The sequence below is a fragment of the Mixophyes fleayi genome, chromosome 6 (assembly GCF_038048845.1).
Source record: "Mixophyes fleayi isolate aMixFle1 chromosome 6, aMixFle1.hap1, whole genome shotgun sequence".
NCBI lineage: Eukaryota > Metazoa > Chordata > Amphibia > Anura > Limnodynastidae > Mixophyes > Mixophyes fleayi.
Genome location: NC_134407.1, coordinates 224,672,083 through 224,692,784, shown reverse-complemented (window position 1 = coordinate 224,692,784; position 20,702 = coordinate 224,672,083). Strand labels below are relative to the sequence as shown.

Sequence of the window (20,702 nt, the reverse complement as noted above, 5' to 3'; positions counted from 1 at the left end):
GGCTCCTTGTTATGGAATAAAATATTTTAAAAAAATAAAATTAATACAAATCTAAAAAAAATATGATAATTGTTCATGACCTATTAAAATAATAATTTTGACATTTACTCTAAAAAAAACCCAGTATAAATACATTCATAATACAAACAGCCTTCAAAAAATAATACATTACACTACAGCAGACTGCTGAAGAGCTACTGAATGTAACACAAAGCTTAGTGTATCTGTAACTCATCACTAAGAGACAAGTGATCATTACAAAATACATTTTATATGTTATATACATAATAATCACATATTCAGGAATGTATTATCCAGGGAGTATAACATTATATCATTATAATCCTGATCACTCTCACTCATCTGATTGGCTCTTACAGTCATGTGACAAACCGCAGCAAGCACTAGGATTATAGCATGGTTACTCTCCATCTTTCCGAAGCTCAGATGTCCTCCTGCAGGACGGGACCTCAACAAAATGGCCGCTCTAAAGGGGACACTTTTGTCATCATCTACTCAAGCTCTAGTGTCTCACAAATGAACTATATTTCCCAGGATCCCCTGTAAAATCAGAGTATCACTTCCTGAGGTCACAGACTGAGCCTGTAAGTGTCTAACAATGTACTTTATATTATATATTATTAATATACATCATATACTGTAATATATACACACAGTAATGTAATAACTGCTCTGTATTATATTATACTATATATTATATCACTAATATACATCATATACTGTAATATATACACAGCAGTGTAATAACTGGTCTGTATTATATTATACTATATATTATATCACTAATATACATCATATACTGTAATATATACACAGCAGTGTAATAACTGTTCTGTATTATATTATACTGTATATTATATCACTAATATACATCATATACTGTAATATATACACACTGCAGTGTAATAACTGCTCTGTATTATATTATACTATATATTATATCACTAATATACATCATATACTGTAATATATACACACTGCAGTGTAATAACTGCTCTGTATTATATTATATCACTAATATACATCATATACTGTAATATATACACACACAGTAATGTAATAACTGATCTGTATTATATTATACTATATATTATATCACTAATATACATCATATACTGTAATATATACACACTGCAGTGTAATAACTGCTCTGTATTATATTATATCACTAATATACATCATATACTGTAATATATACACACACAGTAATGTAATAACTGATCTGTATTATATTATACTATATATTATATCACTAATATATATCATATACTGTAATATATACACACTGCAATGTAATAACCGATCTGTATTATATTATAATATATATTATATCACTAATATACATCATATACTGTAATATATACACACAGTAATGTAATAACTGATCTGTATTATATTATACTATATATTATATCACTAATATACATCATATACTGTAATATATACACACTGCAATGTAATAACAGATCTGTATTATATTATAATTTATATTATATCACTAATATACATCATATACTGTAATATATACACACAGCAATGTAATAACTGATCTGTATTATATTATACTATATATTATATCACTTTTATACATCATATATTGTAATATGTACACACTGCAGTGTAATAAATGATCTGTATCATATTATACTATATATTATATCACTAATATACATCATATACTGTAATATATACACACAGTAATGTAATAACTGATCTGTATTATATTATACTATATATTATATCACTAATATACATCATATACTGTAATATATACACACTGCAATGTAATAACTGATCTGTATTATATTATACTATATATTATATCACTAATATACATCATATACTGTAATATATACACACAGTAATGTAATAACTGATCTGTATTATATTATACTATATATTATATCACTAATATACATCATATACTGTAATATATACACACTGCAATGTAATAACCGATCTGTATTATATTATACTATATATTATATCACTAATATACATCATATACTGTAATATATACACACAGCAATGTAATAACTGATCTGTATTATATTATACTATATATTATATCACTTTTATACATCATATATTGTAATATGTACACACTGCAGTGTAATAAATGTTCTGTATCATATTATACTATATATTATATCACTAATATACATCATATACTGTAATATATACACACAGTAATGTAATAACTGATCTGTATTATATTATACTATATATTATATCACTAATATACATCATATACTGTAATATATACACACTGCAATGTAATAACCGATCTGTATTATATTATACTATATATTATATCACTAATATACATCATATACTGTAATATATACACACAGTAATGTAATAACTGATCTGTATTATATTATACTATATATTATATCACTAATATACATCATATACTGTAATATATACACACTGCAATGTAATAACCGATCTGTATTATATTATACTATATATTATATCACTAATATACATCATATACTGTAATATATACACACAGCAATGTAATAACTGATCTGTATTATATTATACTATATATTATATCACTTTTATACATCATATATTGTAATATGTACACACTGCAGTGTAATAAATGTTCTGTATCATATTATACTATATATTATATCACTAATATACATCATATACTGTAATATATACACACAGTAATGTAATAACTGATCTGTATTATATTATACTATATATTATATCACTAATATACATCATATACTGTAATATATACACACTGCAATGTAATAACCGATCTGTATTATATTATACTATATATTATATCACTAATATACATCATATACTGTAATATATACACACAGTAATGTAATAACTGATCTGTATTATATTATACTATATATTATATCACTAATATACATCATATACTGTAATATATACACACTGCAATGTAATAACCGATCTGTATTATATTATACTATATATTATATCACTAATATACATCATATACTGTAATATATACACACAGCAATGTAATAACTGATCTGTATTATATTATACTATATATTATATCACTTTTATACATCATATATTGTAATATGTACACACTGCAGTGTAATAAATGATCTGTATCATATTATACTATATATTATATCACTAATATACATCATATACTGCACAGTGGCATAGTGGTTAGCACGTCTGCCTCACAGCACTGGGGTCATGAGTTCGATTCCCAACCATGGCCTTATCTGTGTGGAGTTTGTATGTTCTCCCTGTGTTTGCGTAGGTTTCCTCCGGGTGCTCCGGTTTCCTCCTACACTCCAAAAACATACTGGTAGGTTAATTGGCTGCAATCAAAAAAAAAAAAATTGACCCTAGTCTCTCTCTCTCTGTGTCTGTCTTTCTGTCTGTCTGTGTGTGAGTGTGTGTCTATAGTAGGGATTTTAGACTGTAAGCTCCAATGGGGCAGGGACTGATGTGAATGAGTTCTCTGTACAGCGCTGCGGAATTAGTGGCGCTATATAAATAAATGATGATGATGATGATGATGATGATTTTTCCCCAGGAGATATGCACCTAATTTGAACACATCAGTCATGATTTGTAGTGTGCTTGTGTTGCTAGCATTGTCCACCTTACAGAGCAGAGAGACAGCTTCTCACACTGACAGGAGTGGCAGCGTTATACGCTACTTGTATCAACCAGCACTGGTCCTCCCATAGAGGATGGTCTGGCGTCTAAATGTTTCTCGCGTGACAGAATTGCCGAACATTTCTATAACAACTATCACCACTTCCATCCATCCCAAGGGATCTGTTCTGAACAACAACCATCAGGCTACATGGGTCAGATACAGCTGCCCACACTAGCTGTGGGGTATCTTGGTGCCTCTATTGCAGTAGAGGATATAGATGCAGTCATTACACCATGTCCTCATAATAAATCCCACTTCATTAGCGTCTGGGGAGATATGACCTCCTTACATGTCGGAACCACTAATTACTGTAGTTCCAACACCTGGTAAATATTGACTCCACTATGAATTGCACCATCCTATATACTTATTAGCTACAGACATAAAACTACTGCAAAAGATAAAAAATATGCAATAGGAAATCGCTGGGTGTTGATCAATATATTATGTAAGGATCATGTGCACTTTTATTTATAAAAACAAAATCGACAGACAAAAAACCATAAATCACATCGGTATCTTAGTCTGAAGCTTCATTGGCAGATTTATGCCAATTACAATAAATAATATGCATATAAGAAACTAACATTTACTCACAGAAGTTCTTTATGTGAAAAAAATCAGCTAAAATGGAGCCACATATATGAAAAAAATATAAGTAAAATATTTCTCTCTTGATGAGATCCAGAAACTCTGTATGTTCTGGACGATCTCCAAACTGCGAAGGTTAATGTCACCACTTGTTATAGTATATGTGTTATTATTACAAGTATTTACATGGCATATGAATGCAAACTCCAGTATACAAGTGATGGTGACAGCCGACAATGATATGACCCCTACGCGTTTCTTCACTCTCAAGTGATTTCTTCAGAGGCATTAAGTGATCTGAGGTCTCCAACCACCAATCAAATGTCAGCACAAGTGGCTGCATAAGTTTCATTTAAGTGGGAAGACCAATTTAACAACAAGTCTATGTACTCAACTCTCCTGAAATATAAATACTTCTTTTACACATTCAAACATGAGTGTGCGCATAGATTATAATAAAGCAAAGTTAAAATGAGTCAATTTAAAATAGTGTGACAGTAGTGTTTTCACTTGCTAGAGTAACTCCTTAATAGTAATTTATATCTATATAGTCATCGATCATTTTTTATCATAAATCAGACAAACATACCAACTATATAAATAAAATTCGTAGTGAAATACAATATATACTATTAAAGTAAATTGTACAATCCTGAAAAAAAAATCAATAAAAAGCTGTTTGAGACAAAAAGGTTCCAGTCAGGAAATGACCTCCCACATTTTTATCGTCTTATAATAAACCAATGAATACTAATAGAGAAAAAAGGTTCCAACCATGAATCAAACCCTAATTTCCCACAAAGCTAAAGCCATAACAATAGACCATAGTTGCCAACTCTCTCTGAATGTCAGGGAGACTCCCTGAACTAGGGGTGATCTCCCTCACTCCCTGAAGAGTCTGGGATTCTCCCTGATGCTGAGCCAGTACAAGACGTGGCATGATGACATAGTTCAGAAATTGTGTCCTATGTCCATGTATTGATGCCTGTGGAGGTGGCCATTTTCATGGAGACCAAAACTTAGTCTGGCAGGTAAGACAACATGACTTCAGAAATGTAAAAGACACTTCAGTCTCTAGAGATTCATTAGCTCCATTTCTTTAACGCATAATTGCCTACTCTCCCGGAATATCCAGGAGACTCTCTCTAACCTCCTCATTTGATCTCTCCCAGTGGATTGAATCAACTACTCATCAGGATGGCCACTGTCTTGTTTTCTCTAGACTATGCTCAGTTTCTAATTTCCTTAACACTCCTTTTCCATTTTTGAATTATCACCTTACTAGCTACTCACTCACCCCCAGTTCTCTAACCTATCTGCTGTCAAACTCTTCCAAGCCTCCTCATACCGCAGGAATTTTAACTATTGATTTTTAACAGTTTTACACCTTCAACACCTTCTCTCCCCAATTTCTACATTCTCCTCCCCTGATAGGGCAGTTACTCATTTTCACCAAACCCTAGCAACTGCCCTTGATAAAGTGGCTCTAGCGACTCTGCATACACCACGTAGACTTCACTGTCAACCGTGGCACACTAAAGTAACACGAAATCTAAAAAAACTTTCTCATAAAGCTGGACGTCACTGGCGTAAATCTTGTACCTCTAATGATTTCATCACATATACTGCTATCTACCACTCCTATCGAACTGCTCTGAACACTGCAAAACAAACATATTTCCAATCTCTCATCTAAGCTAAGGCGTTTAACTGCATACACCTTCTTAACACATTTATATCTCTTCTCTTCCCACCCCAAACCCTCCGACAACCATCAGTGCCCAGGATCTTGCTTCCTATTTCAAGGACAAGATTGATAAAAACAGACTTGAAATGGTAGCATCTTCTTCGAAAATCAATCGGCTCAATTCCTTTCTAGCACCCTCTGACACTCTCTCTTCATTTGATCCCACAAATGAAGAGGAAGTTTCTACTCTCTTCTTATCTTCCTTGATCCAATACCCTCACAAATTGGTAGGTCCCTGTCTCCTGTGCTCATTCCACCTCTAACTAAAATCTGTAATCTCTCTCTCTCTCTACTGGTATCTCTCTATCACTATTCGAGGACTCAGTGATTACTCCTATTCTGAAAAACCAGAATTGTGACCCTAACTCTCTCTCTCAATTTACCGCCCATCTCTCGGCTCCCATGCCCCTCCAAGCTTCTCGAGAGAATTGCCTAAACTTTCTTACAACAAATAACCTATTGGATCCTCTTCAATCAGGCTTTTGCTCTTAACAATCCACAGACACTGCGCTGACCAAGGTTGTTAATGATATGAGCACAGCTAAAACTAAAGGCCTTTAGTCTCTTCTAATTCTCCTGGATCTCTCTGCTCCATTTGACACTGTTGACCACTCTCTCCTCATACAAACGCTACAATCCCTAGGTCTTGAAGGCACTGTCCTATCTTGGTTCTCATCCTACCTATCTAATCACTCTTTCAGTGTTAATTTCTCTGGAACAACCTCCACTCTGCTTCCTTTATCAGTCGGAGTACCACAAGGCTCAGTCCTAGGTCCTCTGCTATTCTCTATCTACACCAGTTCTCATAGAAAACTATTAAGCTCCTTTGGATTTCAGTATCATCTCTATGCGGATGGTACACAAGTCTATCTATCCTCTCCTGATCTTTCACCATCTGTGTTGTCTCGACAACTCAAACTCAGTCTTTCAAAAACAAAGTTAATAATATTCCCACCCACCAACAGAAGTTTCTTGCCTGACATTTTTATTTGACAACATGACCATAAATCCCATCCTGCAAGCTTCCTGCCTAGGTGTGATCCTTGACTCACAACTATCCTTTGTTCACCACATCAACTCTACATCTAAATCATGTTACATACATGTAAAAAACATTTCCAGTATACATACAAATCTCACACAAGACACTGCAAAAACTTTATTTTATGCACTCATCATCTCCCGCATCGACTATTACAATTCCCTCCTTACTGGCCTTCCCAAAATCAGACTCTTATCCCTACAAACTATTTTGCACGCAGCGGCTAGATTGATTTTCCTTGCAAACTGTTCTTCCTCTGCTGAGTCACTCTCATGGGCTGCCTGGTTTTCAACGAATCCAATATAAAATTCTACGAACATACAAGGTCATCAACAAAATTGTACCAACATCTCCTTACTTGTCTCAAAATATCTCCAAACTCGACACCTCCGTTCTGCACAAGATCTGCGTCTCTTTTCCACTCTCATCACATCCTCCCATTCTCGGTTACAGGATTTTTTTTGGGCTGCACCCACTTTGTGGAATTCCCTCCCTCGAACAGTAAGACTTTCCTCTAGTCTTCAAACCTTCAAGTGTTCTCTGAAAACCCACCTCTTCAGACAAGCTTATGATATTCCTCAACCACCATCTTAATCTCCCCTATTACCACCCTCTACACAGCTAACACAAGACAACAACCCTCTGACCAACATTGCTGTGTGACTGATCACACAGCCCACTCAGTATTTTTTACCTTTGCATTCTAGCTGGTCCAATGTGTAATATGATGTAGCCCTTACCCTTGTTTATCAAACTCCCATTGTCCCATAGATTGTAAGCATGCTAGCAGGGCCCTCTTACCTCTCTCTCTCTCTCTCTGTATGTATTACCCAGTATTGTTTTATTACTGTTTGTTCCCAATTGTAAAGCGATACGGAATTTGCTGGCGCTATATAAATGATGATGATGATGATGGAGAGAGGGCCGGGGGATGTAATGTCAGAGGAGGTGAGCCAGGTTTCTGTAGTCAAAGAAAATTGCGGGATTTAGAAATTACTAAACCATGGATGGATGCAGGTTTGTTACAAACTGGTCTAATGTTTCAGAGTGTACAGTAAAAGAGGAAGAAGGGGGGAGATATGTGGTGGGATTGGAAGTACAAGGTGGATGGAAGGTTTTGGGGTGGGACTATAACAGATAATGGGGATTGCACAGAGTCCAGGGTCGAGTGGGATGTCGCCAGCAGCCACGAAAGGACACATAAGGATGATTTGTGAGTTTCAGGTTCTACTTGTGTAGGCCGTTGAGTTTGGTGGGTGCAGGAAACAAAACAGACTAGTGAGGAGGGAAATGGTGAAGAGGAAATAATAACCGGGGTGGGAGAAATAGGATGATGGAGAGAGAACAGGAAGTTGGAGAGAAGTGTGGTGAAAGCAAGTAGGAGAAAGAGCGATGGTAAATAGGAGCGCGGTGAATGCGGATTAGCCGGAGTGGGTATTGAGATAGAGGGTGCAACAATTGATCCAAGTTGTGCAGGACAATGGAAGAGGTGGAGGCTCGTTTGTCACCCCACGTCTGGGGTAATTGAGTAGATGGCCTCTGAAGCTTGTACACGTGGTCCAGGACATTGACTGTTGATCTCCGTGGGACTAGCAGCCAAATAGAGATGACAAAATCAGTTGAATCCCTTTATGCTGCGATATACTATAGAAGCTACATCAAGTGTTAGATTCCATCAAATACAATTGTACATCCTGCATCTATCTCATACCTCTTACACTATATTAGATGGGTAAGAGAGGCAGCTGAAGATCATCCAAGATATGGGAATGTGGAAGGATCTTTTTGGCACATGTGGGAATATCTTGGGGTTCAGATGACTCCCAGATTATGTATATTTGTGCCATACATAGAATCTTGTCTGGCTAAGTCGATATCCCCATATGTGGTCGGTATGATGGCGTTGGCCAAGGTCATCGTAGAACCGATGGCCGGAGAGAATCCTTGTTTTCCGGTGGCCACTGTTAACATGAACTACTTCTTCTCACAAGTAGACATCCTGTGCAAAAATATAGCCTGGTTAAGATGGACTTGGTTGTGGTACACATCAGTCGCTGGTAGAAGAGCCAGTGTGCTCTCCTTCCCAGGTGCCAAGTCCTAGTTTAGTTCTTGCTGTATGATATTAATCTTGTATTTGGATCCAGGGATTACTGCTTGCTAATTCAATCCCTTCCTCATTGGGGGTTTTGTTTGTATGTTTTTTACATTTTTGTAAATCCTTTTAATAAAAATACTTAATACAAATAGTTGTATATATCAATAAATTATTATAATTCTGTATTTCTAGGATGCTCAGTTGACTATTGGGAACAGAAGACTATATATAATATAATATATACCTTTGAGAATACATTTAAAGCTAAAACCCATTTATAGGAGGAAAATCCTAGTACGCCTTGTCTAATTGAGGATGGACAAGAACAGGAATGCCATGACTAAAAAGATATTAAATCTCACCCTGGAGATCATCTACCTGCTGATTGGAGAGGTGAGGGAGTCTGTGATATCACTCTTATCTGTAGTAATATAACAGGGATATGACTGGAGAGGTGAGGGAGTCTGTGACATCACTGTTATCTGTAGTAATATAACAGGATATGACTGGAGAGGTGAGGGGGTCTGTGACATCACTGTTACCTGTAGTAATATAACAGGGATATGACTGGAGAGGTGAGGGAGTCTGTGATATCACTGTTATCTGTAGTAATATAACAGGATATGACTGGAGAGGTGAGGGAGTCTGTGACATCACTGTTATCTGTAGTAATATAACAGGATATGACTGGAGAGGTGAGGGAGTCTGTGACATCACTGTTATCTGTAGTAATATAACAGGGTATGACTGGAGAGGTGAGGGAGTCTGTGACATCACTGTTATCTGTAGTAATATAACAGGAAATGACTGGAGAGGTGAGGGAGTCTGTGACATCACTGTTATCTGTAGTAATATAACAGGGATATGACTGGAGAGGTGAGGGAGTCTGTGACATCACTGTTATCTGTAGTAATATAACAGGGATATGACTGGAGAGGTGAGGGAGTCTGTGACATCACTGTTATCTGTAGTAATATAACAGGGATATGACCGGAGAGGTGAGGGAGTCTGTGACATCACTGTTATCTGTAGTAATATAACAGGGATATGACTGGAGAGGTGAGGGGGTCTGTGACATCACTGTTATCTGTAGTAATATAACAGGATATGACTGGAGAGGTGAGGAGTCTGTGACATCACTGTTATCTGTAGTAATATAACAGGATATGACTGGAGAGGTGAGGGAGTCTGTGACATCACTGTTATCTGTAGTAATATAACAGGATATGACTGGAGAGGTGAGGGAGTCTGTGACATCACTGTTATCTGTAGTAATATAACAGGATATGACTGGAGAGGTGAGGGAGTCTGTGACATCACTGTTATCTGTAGTAATATAACAGGGATATGACTGGAGAGGTGAGGGAGTCTGTGACATCACTGTTATCTGTAGTAATATAACAGGATATGACTGGAGTGGTGACGGAGTCTGTGACATCACTGTTATCTGTAGTAATATAACAAGGATATGACTGGAGAGGTGAGGAGTCTGTGATATCACTGTTATCTGTAGTAATATAACAGGATATGACTGGAGAGGTGAGGGAGTCTGTGACATCACTGTTATCTGTAGTAATATAACAGGGATATGACTGGAGAGGTGAGGGAGTCTGTGACATCACTGTTATCTGTAGTAATATAACAGGGATATGACTGGAGAGGTGAGGGAGTCTGTGACATCACTCTTATCTGTAGTAATATAACAGGATATGACTGGAGAGGTGAGGGAGTCTGTGACATCACTGTTATCTGTAGTAATATAACAGGATATGACTGGAGAGGTGAGGAGTCTGTGATATCACTGTTATCTGTAGTAATATAACAGGATATGACTGGAGAGGTGAGGAGTCTGTGATATCACTCTTATCTGTAGTAATATAACAGGGATATGACTGGAGAGGTGAGGGAGTCTGTGACATCACTGTTATCTGTAGTAATATAACAGGGATATGACTGGAGAGGTGAGGGAGTCTGTGACATCACTGTTATCTGTAGTAATATAACAGGGATATGACTGGAGAGGTGAAGGAGTCTGTGACATCACTGTTATCTGTAGTAATATAACAGGGATATGACTGGAGAGGTGAAGGAGTCTGTGACATCACTGTTATCTGTAGTAATATAACAGGATATGACTGGAGAGGTGAGGGAGTCTGTGACATCACTGTTATCTGTAGTAATATAACAGGGATATGACTGGAGAGGTGAGGGAGTCTGTGACATCACTGTTATCTGTAGTAATATAACAGGGATATGACTGGAGAGGTGAGGGAGTCTGTGACATCACTGTTATCTGTAGTAATATAACAGGGATATGACTGGAGAGGTGAGGGAGTCTGTGACATCACTGTTATCTGTAGTAATATAACAGGATATGACTGGAGAGGTGAGGGAGTCTGTGACATCACTGTTATCTGTAGTAATATAACAGGGATATGACTGGAGAGGTGAGGGAGTCTGTGACATCACTGTTATCTGTAGTAATATAACAGGGATATGACTGGAGAGGTGAGTAACCCTGTGACATCACTGTTATCTGTAGTAATATAACAGGATATGACTGGAGAGGTGAGGGAGTCTGTGACATCACTGTTATCTGTAGTAATATAACAGGATATGACTGGAGAGGTGAGGGAGTCTGTGACATCACTGTTATCTGTAGTAATATAACAGGATATGACTGGAGAGGTGAGGGAGTCTGTGACATCAGTGTTATCTGTAGTAATATAACAGGATATGACTGGAGAGGTGAGGGAGTCTGTGATATCACTGTTATCTGTAGTAATATAACAGGGATATGACTGGAGAGGTGAAGGAGTCTGTGACATCACTGTTATCTGTAGTAATATAACAGGGATATGACTGGAGAGGTGAGGGAGTCTGTGACATCACTGTTATCTGTAGTAATATAACAGGATATGACTGGAGAGGTGAGGGAGTCTGTGACATCACTGGTATCTGTAGTAATATAACAGGGATATGACTGGAGAGGTGAGGGAGTCTGTGACATCACTGTTATCTGTAGTAATATAACAGGGATATGACTGGAGAGGTGAGGGAGTCTGTGACATCACTGTTATCTGTAGTAATATAACAGGATATGACTGGAGAGGTGAGGGAGTCTGTGATATCACTGTTATCTGTAGTAATATAACAGGGATATGACTGGAGAGGTGAGGGAGTCTGTGACATCACTGGTATCTGTAGTAATATAACAGGGATATGACTGGAGAGGTGAGGGAGTCTGTGACATCACTGTTATCTGTAGTAATATAACAGGGATATGACTGGAGAGGTGAGGGAGTCTGTGACATCACTGTTATCTGTAGTAATATAACAGGATATGACTGGAGAGGTGAGGGAGTCTGTGACATCACTGTTATCTGTAGTAATATAACAGGATATGACTGGAGAGGTGAGGGAGTCTGTGACATCACTGTTATCTGTAGTAATATAACAGGATATGACTGGAGAGGTGAGGGAGTCTGTGACATCACTGTTATCTGTAGTAATATAACAGGATATGACTGGAGAGGTGAGGGAGTCTGTGACATCACTGTTATCTGTAGTAATATAACAGGATATGACTGGAGAGGTGAGGGAGTCTGTGACATCACTGTTATCTGTAGTAATATAACAGGATATGACTGGAGAGGTGAGGGAGTCTGTGACATCACTGGTATCTGTAGTAATATAACAGGATATGACTGGAGAGGTGAGGGAGTCTGTGACATCACTGTTATCTGTAGTAATATAACAGGATATGACTGGGGAGGTGAGGGAGTCAGTGATATCACTGTTATCTGTAGTAATATAACAGGGATATAACTGGAGAGGTGAGGAGTCTGTGACATCACTGTTATCTGTAGTAATATAACAGGATATGACTGGAGAGGTGAGGGAGTCTGTGACATCACTGTTATCTGTAGTAATATAACAGGATATGACTGGAGAGGTGAGGGAGTCTGTGACATCACTGTTATCTGTAGTAATATAACAGGATATGACTGGAGAGGTGAGGGAGTCTGTGACATCACTGTTATCTGTAGTAATATAACAGGATATGACTGGGGAGGTGAGGGAGTCAGTGATATCACTGTTATCTGTAGTAATATAACAGGATATGACTGGAGAGGTGAGGGAGTCTGTGACATCACTGTTATCTGTAGTAATATAACAGGATATGATTGGAGAGATGAGGGAGTCTGTGACATCACTGTTATCTGTAGTAATATAACAGGATATGACTGGAGAGGTGAGGGAGTCTGTGACATCACTGTTATCTGTAGTAATATAACAGGATATGACTGGAGAGGTGAGGGAGTCTGTGACATCACTGTTATCTGTAGTAATATAACAGGATATGACTGGAGAGGTGAGGGAGTCTGTGACATCACTGTTATCTGTAGTAATATAACAGGGATATGACTGGAGAGGTGAGGGAGTCTGTGACATCACTGTTATCTGTAGTAATATAACAGGATATGACTGGAGAGGTGAGGGAGTCTGTGACATCACTGTTATCTGTAGTAATATAACAGGATATGACTGGAGAGGTGAGGGAGTCTGTGACATCACTGTTATCTGTAGTAATATAACAGGGTATGACTGGAGAGGTGAGGGAGTCTGTGACATCACTGTTATCTGTAGTAATATAACAGGATATGACTGGAGAGGTGAGGGAGTCTGTGACATCACTGTTATCTGTAGTAATATAACAGGATATGACTGGAGAGGTGAGGGAGTCTGTGACATCACTCATATTTCTATTATATAAACAGTGCCTTGATTGAATAGAATCTGGATATTGTTAAATACAATTAAAATGCTTGAAATGTCACTGTTGGAGAATGATAAGTAATATTTATAATGTTTAGGATTATATCATTGTGAAGAAGCCAGGTGGGCGAACAACACACAGCAATAGGCTTCAGGTCGTGGAAGGATTTTGTAGAGCACGAAGTAATCAAATGGTCCCTCCACATGAGTCATTGAAAGATGAGAGAGACAATGACCAGAAGATCCTGGAACTGACCAACAAGATCATTCAGCTGCTGACTGGAGAGGTGACTGCTGGGAATGGGACATTATACAGTAACACCAGGGGGTGTGTCTGGGTGATGACTGTATCATTGTGTGTTTCAGATTCCTTTAAGGTGTGAGGACGTTTCTGTCTATTTCTCCATGGAGGAGTGGGAGTATTTAGAAGGACACAAGGATCTCTATGAGGATGTGATGATGGAGGATCACCAGTCCTTTGGATCACAAGGTAAGAGTTTAGTTTGTGCATATATGAGATGTCCCTACCTACTAATTATCTTGTTGTATTGGTCAACCTGTTGAGCTCATCAAGTGACTCCATACTCTCATTACTAAACCCTTTTAGATTAAATATTATTAGAAAAGAGTTACAGTTATTGAGTCTTCTCCTTATTGGTTTTATTCTCAACAAAACATGTACTATGTGGTGTGACAGGATGGACCTCTTATGCCACCCGGCTGGGCTTGCCACCGTCCCCTATCTTTCTCCCCAATGTCTCTAACCGCAGTAGGAGGGGCCTGCTGACACCACTAGGCGCCTTCACCAGCACCTAGAACTGGTTCCTTATGGGTAACTCCCGCTGCTATGGTACCCCCTTGCTGGGCACCTGGACTGGTACCCCTGACCTCTTGCCTTCAGATCAGGGTGCTATGGATAGTTCCCCCTGACCTATCACACTGCCCAGAGCTGCAGGTAGTGGGCAGAGCGTTGGTACTGGATGCTGGGTCCCAACCTCAGAACAGCTGGATAACGGATTAGATTGGTCTAATCTGTAGGTCACAGAAATTACAGCAGGTAAGTAAGTGTCAAAGCAGGATCTTGAAGCAGTGATGTTTTATTAGCTCAAGTGTCCTAATAAGGACAGTTACATACACTAGTTTAAGGTACTAATGATAGCTAGAAGTACAGATGGTATAATACTACATTGCATGGTCAAACAGTCCACTTTTTATACAGATTTACACAGATACCCTGGCAGGAGGTAATACAGCCCCCTGCCCCTCTAACCAGTCCAGGTGGTTCATGCAGCCTGCACATCAATCAGCCTGAAGGGGTTTAACACCTATGTACCATCGTTGCTACTAGTGGCACAACAGCATCTGATGTTTTATATAGAATGTTTACCATCAGGATATAACATTTTCTCTAATCTTGCAATTTAACTTGCAAAATTGTCATTAATCTGTGATCACTTGCGTCATCAGTCTTACACACATAAGTCTACCAGACAGTCTAATTACCCCCCGTGCTTTTAGACTCAACAGATGTGTTGGTCATTCAGCGATGAAAAGGTCTAATTAACATGAGACTTTCTTTAGAAAAGTCACGCAAATCCAATTTCCTCCCCTGGCACCGTCTCAGATATAAAGGCATTTCCTATAGAAAAGTTACAAAACCCAAACATGACATACTGTGTTTGTATAGAAATGTATGGATTTCAAACACATTCCTATATATATAAAAAAAAGTAAGTACATTTGAAATTATGTAAATTGGCGCCTACACCACTAATTAAAATAAATTTCTACAATAAATTATTTCTACGTGATCCATTCCCAAATAAGTTATTTATAAGTGATCCAGCCACATGTGGTTTTGGTCTGAAGCATGCAGCCATATTGTACTAAAGTAAATTTGATTTGATCTTCCGTTGCCTTATTTATCTCCCAGGTTAAATTTTCATTTGTCAATAACTTTAAATTTAAACACCATAAATAAAATAATGAATGGTTTCATCACAAACATACTTGTTTCCAACAGATGGATCCGTGTGCCCAAAACCTCTTAGGGGATTCCAACCTAATTTAAAATCAAATTCTGTATATGAAGATAATATGACTATTGACACTGAACTGGAGGAACAAGGCTTAAACCTATATAAGCCTGGAGCCATGCAAAGGATTTATTTGAAGAACATTAATGGAAAACCAACTTCAAACGAAGAAGGGGATCTCACAGACACAGACATGGATACACCCAAAGATCCTACACTATATACATCTATTAACATTAAGGAGGAGCCCGTCTCAGATGAAGAAGATCTCACAGACACCGACATTTCTCTAACTACAAATTTTACACATTCTACATCTCATATTAAGGAGGAATCGGTCTCCTGTGATGGAGGAAACCTCACAGACACTGACATTTATACACCCACAGATCATACACAATATACATCTACTCATATTAAGGAGGAATCGGTCTCCTGTGATGGAGGAAACCTCACAGACACTGACATTTATACACCCACAGATCATACACAATATACATCTACTCATATTAAAGAAGAACCAGTCTCATGTGATGGAGAAGATGTCCCAGACACAGAGATTTTTACGGCTACAGATTCTAAGCAATATCCATCTGAGCATATGGAGGAATCGGACTCGGATGCAGGAGGACACTTCACAGACTCGGAAATTTGTACAACCACAGATCATACACAATATACATCTACTGATGTTACAGAGGAATCCGTCTCTTGTGAGGGAGAAGATCTCGCAAACAATGGTGCCCATAGTCCTTCAAAGACTACAATTAATTTAACTGTTTTAGGACATGTAAAATCAGCTATTGGTAATCACACACACAACGACTTAAAATTAGACAGCAAAGTGTTGGGGGAAAATAAAAATTCATCAGTCTACACTGTTCATCAAAGAGCAGATACCATGGAGATCTTATACCACTGTCCCAGCTGTCACAAAGGCTTCTCCAGTAACTTGGACCTCGCTAGACATCAAGTCATACATACCGTCGATAAACTGTTCATATGTTCCCTATGTGGAAAAAGTTTTACCGAGATGTCATTCCTTGTTAAACACCAGGTCATTCACACCGACTTAAAGCTTTGTGTTTGCCCGGTGTGCGGAGGCTGCTTTTACAGCGAGACTTCACTTGCCAAGCATCAGAAAGCCCACTCGTTGCCTTTGTATTGTTCCATGTGTGGGAAATGTTTCCTCGATAAGTCGGAGTTGGAGGTACACGAGAGGAAGCACACGGGAGTCAGGCCGTTCGGATGCCACGTGTGTGGTAAACATTTTATTGTCAAATCGGTTCTTAACAAACACTTGTTGCTGCACTCTGAAATCGAATTTAAATCGAAAAGATGAGAGACTCGTCTCGTTGGGTCCTGGACATGAACTCTCTGAATGTTGTCTCATAACCAATTTCAAATGTTATAGCTTCCAAATTTGCATTTAGTAAAACTGATCTACAAAATTGACCTCATTCGTATGTCCTAAATGAAGGACTGATTTAAACCTTTGTTTTGGATGGAAATGATCTATTTGATCTTCAGGACTATTTTGAAGTTTTGTAAAGTTTCAATAAGAAACTGAAAGTTACGAAATTAAACGCAAGCTTATAATTTGGGTGATATTTAATGCAATTTGCATGAAGTTCAACCACATTTACCTGACAATTCTGCAGCTTTGTCCGGTCAACACAATATTACACCGTATGATTTACACAGCTGAATTCATTTATTTTTGTCTCCAAAGGTCCAGTGAATGATATATGTTAATTTATAGCCACATGTGTCCTGGCAAATAAGATGCCCAAAATCAGAAATTCGTAGCCGTAGAACCTGCATTAGGACGTCGTATGGTTTTTGTTATTCGTTAGAGCCGATATTACTTCAGTTTGTCGTCAGTCAAACATCTTTTAGAATATTTCTCTCAGTAAATGGATCCTTATTTGTCGGTATCAGCTTGTTGTCTTGTGTTCTGTCACAACCAACTTTTTACTAATAGTCTAATACAGTGGTTCCCAAACGTTTGCAGTTCGCGGCACCCTTAGTCTCCAAAATTACCGAGCAGTCCTGTTTTAGAAGTAGTTGGGTCAAAAAATTCTAATAAGTATTTAGGTCAGGACAGAAATACTTATTTAGTTGTATGCAAAAATGCCCCCACTGCATCCAGACACTCTGCCCACTCTGCATCCAGACACTCTGCCCACTCTGCATCCAGACACTCTGCCCTCTCTCCATCCAGGCACACTGCCCCCTCTGCCCTCTGTCACGCTGTCCCCTCCTCTGCTCTGTCACACTGTCCCCCTCCTCTGCCCTCTCTCATTCTGTCCCCTCCTATGCCTTATGTCACACTGTCCCCCTCCTCTGCCCTCTGTCACGCTGTCCCCCTCCTCTGCACACTGTCCTCCTCCTCTGCCCTCTCTCACTGTCCCCCTCCTCTGCCCTCTGTCACGCTGTCCCCCTCCTCTGTCACGCTGTCCCCCTCCTCTGTCACGCTGTCCCCCTCCTCTGTCACGCTGTCCCCCTCCTCTGTCACGCTGTCCCCCTCCTCTGCCCTCTGTCCCCTCCTCTGCCCTCTGTCACGCTGTCCCCCTCCTCTGCACTCTCTCACGCTGTCCCCTCCGCTGTCCCCCTTCTCTGCCCTCTGTCACTTTCCTCTGCCCTCTGTCACGCTGTGCCCCCCTTCTCTGCCCTCTGTCATGCTCCTCTGCCACGCTGTCCCCCTCCTCTGCCACGCTGTCCCCCTCCTCTGCCACGCTGTCCCCCTCCTCTGCCACGCTGTCCCCCTCCTCTGCACACTGTCCTCCTCCTCTGCCCTCTCTCACTGTCCTCCTCTGCCCTCTCTCACTGTCCTCCTCCTCTGCCCTCTCTAACGCTGTCCCCTCCTCTGCCATATCTCACACTGTCCCCCTCCTCTGCCCTCTCTCACACTGTCCCCCTCCTCTGCCCTCTCTCACGCTGTCCCCCTCCTCTGTCACGCTGTCCCCCTCCTCTGTCACGCTGTCCCCCTCCTCTGTCACGCTGTCCCCCTCCTCTGTCACGCTGTCCCCCTCCTCTGCCCTCTGTCCCCTCCTCTGCCCTCTGTCACGCTGTTCCCTCCGCTGTCCCCCTTCTCTGCCCTCTGTCACTTTCCTCTGCCCTCTGTCACGCTGTGCCCCCCTTCCTTGCCACGCTATCCCCCCCCCTCCTCTGCCACGCTGTCCCCCTCCTCTGCAACGCTGTCACGATCCCTCTCACTCCTCTGCCGCGTGCCAGCCATGGAAAAAAGTGACAGCTGCGTTAGAGAGAAGGATGCTGGGTCCCGGCGCCGCGCGGATTGGTAAGTTTTTGTGTTCTTTCTTTTTTCTATGTCTGGCCCGCGGCACCCCAGTGACAGCGACGCGGCACCCCTGGGAGCACATACTTTGGGAACCGCCGTTCTAATATTCAAAAATCCCATATGATCGTCAATATGTTTTCCTGGGCCAACCTCTACCTCAGTCTTTGGCATCCATACTTAATTGATGTACTCCAAATCCTATTTTGATTTGACCACAATGCTATTTTGCTATAGATTTATTTTTCTCATATCTACAGAAATGTGTAATAAATACATTTTGGACATACAGAATTTAAAAAATAAATATTTTATGAAGTTGGATCAAGACACCGAGGGTCTGATTCAAGTCAACGCAAAAGAAGAGTACGGAACTTGAGCGTATTTCCGCCCGTATTTAAATCCGAGCGGATCTCAAGATGCGTTTCGATTTGGATCTGGGTGTAAGTACGCTCTGCCTACACGTTACTTGCCGTATGTTAACAGACAGAACAGAGTGCAGGACACACACATGCATATGTACAATATAACGTCACATCAGAATGCAGGCAAATAAATAAACAACTTATACCATATAATACGATAAATACAATAGTGCAACAATTGCGCTGATGTGACATTAACAAACAGGCAATGATAATGTCTCTAAAGTAAAATTCTTTTCTTCTTGTGAAGCGCGAGTTCTTTTATTCCTCTTTATCGAGGTAAAACCTTGATAAAAAACTTTATTTGAAACACGTTGGTATGAATTTATACCCAGGGTAAGCGCATACCCTGAAGGGACTGGATCCTGCTCTTGAAGATTGCCGATTTTAATGTTTTTATGTGTTTTAATCCAGAAATATCTGGTAATAAAGATATTTGTTTTTATATATCTATTTCTATAAGAAGTATGTCTCATATACACACATTGTTCTGTGAGGGGAGTGTTATGTAATTGCCCCTTGCTGTTTTGGGGACATATTAGACTCTGTAACATATAATTTTGATTTTAGTAGATTACAAGAGTTGTAAATGACACAGACGGCCATGTGTGTAACTGACACAGACCGCCATGTGTGTAACTGACACAGACCGCCGTGTGTGTAACTGACACAGACCGCCGTGTGTGTAACTGACACAGATCGCCGTGCGTGTAACTGACACAGACCGCCGTGCGTGTAACTGACACAGACCGCCGTGTGTGTAACCGACACAGATCGCCGTGTGTGTAACCGACACAGACCGCCGTGTGTGTAACCGACACAGACCGCCGTGCGTGTAACCGACACAGACCGCCGTGCGTGTAACCGACACAGACCGCCGTGCGTGTAACCGACACAGACCGCCGTGCGTGTAACCGACACAGACCGCCGTGCGTGTAACCGACACAGACCGCCGTGCGTGTAACCGACACAGACCGCCGTGCGTGTAA

At 39.7% G+C, this 20,702-nt stretch overlaps 1 protein-coding gene and 1 pseudogene across 2 annotated transcripts in view; both read left to right on the top strand.

Annotated features, from left to right (window-relative positions):
• Positions 1-589: 589 nt before the first annotated feature.
• LOC142160090 (uncharacterized) overlaps positions 590-20,702 on the top strand; it is a 344,815-nt pseudogene continuing 324,702 nt past the window's right edge.
• Positions 14,164-20,702, top strand: part of LOC142160087 (uncharacterized) — a 34,012-nt gene continuing 27,473 nt past the window's right edge. Inside the window, exon 1 of one of the 2 annotated variants that reach the window (XM_075215014.1) lies at positions 14,164-14,241. The gene's annotated coding sequence lies outside the window, so the exon portion shown is untranslated. The remainder of the gene's footprint in view (positions 14,242-20,702) is intronic. The other variant, XM_075215013.1, reaches the window with a different exon arrangement.